Source organism: Lipotes vexillifer, unplaced genomic scaffold, assembly GCF_000442215.2.
Source record: "Lipotes vexillifer unplaced genomic scaffold, Lipotes_vexillifer_v1.1 scaffold442, whole genome shotgun sequence".
Taxonomy (NCBI): domain Eukaryota; kingdom Metazoa; phylum Chordata; class Mammalia; order Artiodactyla; family Lipotidae; genus Lipotes; species Lipotes vexillifer.
In genome coordinates, this window is record NW_006790311.1 from 234,859 (window position 1) to 240,039 (window position 5,181).

General features: G+C 41.0%; 1 pseudogene; it reads left to right on the forward strand.

Annotated features, from left to right (window-relative positions):
* Positions 1–517, forward strand: part of LOC103070488 (40S ribosomal protein S6-like) — an 858-nt pseudogene extending 341 nt beyond the window's left edge.
* Positions 518–5,181: the final 4,664 nt, after the last annotated feature.

The window sequence follows — 5,181 nt, forward strand, 5'->3', positions numbered from 1 at the left end:
GCATTCCTGTTACAGACCGAGGAGGACTGGAGAAAGAAAGTGCAAATCTGTACGGGGTTGCGTTGCGGAGGCCAATCTGAGCGTTCTCAATTTGGTCATCGTGAAAAAAGGGGAGAAGGATATTCCTGGACTCACTGATGCTACTGTGCCTCGTTGCCTGGGGCCCAAAAGAACTTGCAGAATCTGCAAACTTTTCAATCTCTCTAAAGAACATGATGTCCGTCCGTATGTTTTGAGAAAGCAATCCCCTAAACAAAGAAGGTAAGAAACCTAGGACCAAAGCACCTAAAATTCAGCATGTTGTTACTCCACGTGTTCTGCAACATAAACATAGGTGTATTTTGCTCTGAAGAAACAGCGTACTAAGAAGAATAAGGAAGAGGTTACAGAATATGCTAAACTTTTGGCCGAAAGAATGAAGGAGGCCAAAGAAAAACGCCAGGAACAGATTGTCATGAGACAGAGGCTGTCCGCCCTGAGAGCTTCTACTTCTAAGTCTGAGTCCAGTCAAAAATGAGATGCTCTCGGCTTCCCTGGTGGCCCAGTGGTTGAGAGTCCGCCTGCCGATGCAGGGGACACGGGTTCGTGCCCCAGTCCGGGAAGATCCCACGTGCCGCGGAGCGGCTAGGCCCGTGAGCCATGGCCGCTGAGCCTGCGCGTCTGGAGCCTGTGCTCCGCAACGGGAGAGGCCACAACAGTGAGAGGCCCGCGTACCGCAAAAAAAAAAAAAAGAGAGAGAGAGAGATGCCACAGACTAGGAGAAAATATTTGCAAAACAAATATTTGATAAAGGACTCATACCTAAAATATACAATGATCACTTAAAACTCAACAAAAAGAAAACAACCCAATTAAAAAATAGACAAATAGGGGCTTCCCTGGTGGCGCAGTGGTTGAGAGTCCGCCTGCCATGGCCGCTGAGCCTGTGCGTCCGGAACCTGTGCTCCGCAACGGGAGAGGCCACAACAGGGAGAGGCCCGCGTACCGCCAAAAAAAAAAAAAAAAAAAGACAAATGATCTGAATGGACACTTCACAACAGAAGATATATATGGATGGAAATATGCATATTAAAATATCCTTAATGTCATATGTTATTGAGGAATTGCAAATTGAAACAACAATGACATACCACCACACAAGTATTAAAACGGCTAAAATCTAAAACACTGACAAGGCGAAATGCTGACAAGGCTGTGGGGCAACAGGAACTCTGATTCATTGCTGGTGGGAATGCAAAATGGTTCAGCCACTTACAAAGCCAAACATAGTCTTATCACACAATCCAGCAATAGTGCTTATGTCCACACAAAAACCTGCAAATGAATGTTTATAATAGCTTTATTCATAATTGTCAAAAACAGGAAGCACCCAGAAAGTTCTTCAATAGGTTAATGGAAAAACAAACTGTGGTACATCCATGCAATGGAATACTATTCAACGAATAAAGGAAATGAATTATCAAGCCATGAAAAGCCATGGAGGAATGCATATTGCTAAGTGAGAGAAGCCAATCAGAAAGGCTACATACTGTGTGATTCCAACTATATGATATCTTGGAAAAGGAAAAACTATGGAAGCAGTAAAAAAAAATCAGTGGCAGCCAGAGGTTGGGCGGGAAGGGGAGGAGAAAGAATACATGGAGCAGGGGGGATTTTTAGGGCAGTGAAACGATTCTGTATGATACTGACGTACACACATGCATACATGACATTATACATTTGTCAATACCCATACAACTCTACAGCACAAAGAACCAATTCTAATGTAAACTACGGACTTTAGTGAAATAATATATCAGTAGTATTAGTTCCAAGTCACCATTATCTCTTGCCTAGATTATTTAGAGAACTGCTTAAGTGGTCTTCCTGCTTCCATCCAGTTACCTCTCTGACCCCATCTCCTATTGCTGCTCCCAGCTCCGGTCACACCAGCCTTCTTCCTGTTTCTTGAATATACAAAGCATGTGGATGAACTTCTATTTTTGTTTGAATGTTTTTTTGAATTTTATTTTATTCATTTTTTATACAGCAGGTTCTTATTAGTTATCTATTTTATACATATTAGTGTACATATGTCAATCCCAATCTCCCAGTTCATCCCCCTGCCTTTCCCCCCTTGGTGTCCATATGTTTGTTCTCTACATCTATGTCACTGTTTCTGCCTTGCAAACCAGTTCATCTGTACCATTTTTCTAGATTCCACATATATGCATTAATATATGATATTTGTTTTTCTCTTTCTGACTTACTTCACTCTGTATGACAGTCTCTAGATCCATCCACATCTCTAAAAATTACCCAATTTTGTTCCTCTTTATGGCTGAGTAATAGTCCATTGTATATGTGTACCACATCTTCTTTATCCATTTGTCTGTCGATGGGCATTTAGGTTGTTTCCATGACCTGGCTATTTTAAACAGTGCTGCAATGAACATTGGGGTGCATGTGTCTTTTTTAATTATGGTTTTCTCTGGGTATAAGCCCAGTAGTGGGATTGCTGGGTCATATGGTAATTCTATTTTTAGGTCTTTAAGGAACCTCCATACTGTTCTCCATAGTGGCTGTATCAATTTACATTCCCACCAACAGTGCAAGAGGGTTCCCTTTTCTCCACACCCTCTCCAGCATTTGTCGTTTGTAGATTTTCTGATGATGCCCATTCTAACTGGTGTGAGGTGATACGTCATTGTAGTTTTGATTGCATTTCTCTAATAATTAGTGATGTTGAGCAGCTTTTCATGTGCATCTTAGCCATCTGTATGTCTTCTTTGGAGAAATGTCTATTTAGGTCTTCTGTCCATTTTTGGATTGCGTTGTTTGTTTCTTTAATATTGAGCTGCATGAGCTGTTTATATATTTTGGAGATCAATCCTTTGTCCATTGATTCATTTGCAAATATTTTCTCCCATTCTGAGGGTTGTCTTTTCATCTTGTTTGTAGTTTCCTTTGCTTTGCAAAGGCTTTTAAGTTTCATTAGGTCCCATTTGTTTATTTTTGTTTTTATTTCCATTCTCTAGGAGGTGGATCAAAAAAGATCTTGCTGTGATTTATGTCAAAGAGTGTTCTTCCTATGTTTTCCACTCAGAGTTTTACAGTGTCCAGTCTTATATTTAGGCCCCTAATCCATTTTGAGTTTATTTTTGTGTATGGTGTTAGGGAGTGTTCTAACTTCATTCTTTTACATGTAGCTGTCCAGTTTTCCCAGCACCACTTATTGAAGAGACTGCCTTTTCTCCATTGTATATCCTTGCCTCCTTTGTTGTAGATTAGTTGAGCATAGGTGTATAGTTTTATCTCTGGGCTATCTATCCTGTTCCATTGATCTATATTTCTGTTTTTGTGCCAGTACCATATTGTCTTGATTACTGTAGCTTTGTAATATAGTCTGAAGTCAGGGAGTCTGATTCCTCCAGCTCCATTTCTTTCACTCAAGACTGCTTTGGCTATTCGGGGTCTTTTGTGTCTGCATACAGTTTTTAAGATTTTTTTGTTCTAGTTCTGTAAAAAATGCCATTGGTAATTTGATAGTGATTGCATTGAATCTGTAGATTGCTTTGGGTAGTACACTCATTTTCACAATATTGATTCTTCCCATCCAAGAACATGGTATATCTCTCCATCTGTTGGTATATCTCTCCATCTGTTGGTATCATCTTTAATTTCTTTCATAGTGTCTTATAGTTTTCTGCATACAGGTCTTTTGTCTCCTTAGGTAGGTTTATTCCTAGGTATTTTATTCTTTTTGTTGCAGTGGTAAGTGGAAGTGTTTCCTTAATTTCTCTTTCAGATTTTTCATCATTAGTGTATAGGAATGCAAGAGATTTCTGTGCATTAATTTTGTATCCTGCAACTTTACCAAATTCATTGATTAGCTCTAGTAGTTTTCTGGTGGCATCTTTAGGATTCTCTATGTATAGTATCATGTCATCTGAAAACACTGACAGTTTTACTTCTTCTTTTCCAATTTGTATTCCTTTTATTTCTTTTTCTTCTCTGATTGCCATGGCTAGGACTTCCAAAAGTATGTTGAATAATAGTGGCGAGAGTGGACATCCTTGTCTTGTTCCTGAACTTAGAGGAAATGCTTTCAGTTTTTCACCATTGAGAATGATGTTTGCGGTGGGTTTGTCATATATGGCCATTATTATGTAGAGGTAGGTTCCCTTTATGCCCATTTTCTGGAGAGTTTTTATCATAAATGGGTGTTGAATTTTGTTGAAAGGTTTTTCTGCATCTATTGAGATGATCATATGTTTTTGTTTTTGTTTTTTTTGCGGTACACGGGCCTCTCACTGCCGTGGCCTCTCCCGATGTGGAGCACAGGCTCAGGACGCGCAGGCCCAGTAGCCATGGCTCATGGGCCCAGCTGCTCCGCGGCACGCGGGATACCCCCGGACCGGGGCGCAAACCCGCGTCCCCCTCATCAGCAGGCGGACTCCCAACCACTGCGCCACCAGGAAAGCCCTGTATTTCTTTTAAAATAAATTTATTTATTTATTTTTGGCTGCATTGGGTCTTCACTGCTGCTCGCAGGCTTTTCTCTAGTTGCTGCAAGTGGGGGGCTACTCTTCGTTTGTGGTACACAGGCTTCTCATTGTGGTGGCTTCTCTTGTTGCGGAGCATGGTCCCTAGGCACACAGGCTTCAGTAGTTGTGGCACACGGGCTCAGTAGTTGTGGCTCTAGGGCTCTAGGGCACAGGTTCAATAGTTGTGGTGCACGGGCTTAGTTGCTCTGAGGCATGTGGGATCTTCCCGGACCAGGGTTCGAACTCTTGTCTCCTGCATTGGCAGGCAGATTCTTAACCACTGCGCCACCAGGGAAGCCCGATCATATGGTTTTTATTCTTCAATTTGTTAATATGGTGTATCACATTAATTGAATTGCGTAAATTGAAGAATCCTTGCATCCCTGGGATAAATCCCACTTGATCATGGTGTATCATCCTTTTAATGCGTTGTTGGATTCTGTTTGATAGTATTTTGTTGAGGATTTTTGCATCTATATTCATCAGTGATATTGGTCTGTAATTTTCTTTTTTTGTAGTATCTTTGTCTGGTATTGGTATCAGGGTGATGGTGGCCTCATAGATTGAGTTTGGGAGTGTTCCTTCCTCTGCAATTTTTTGGAAGAGTTTGAGAAAGATGGGTGTTAGCTCTTCTCTAAATGTTTGATAGAATTCA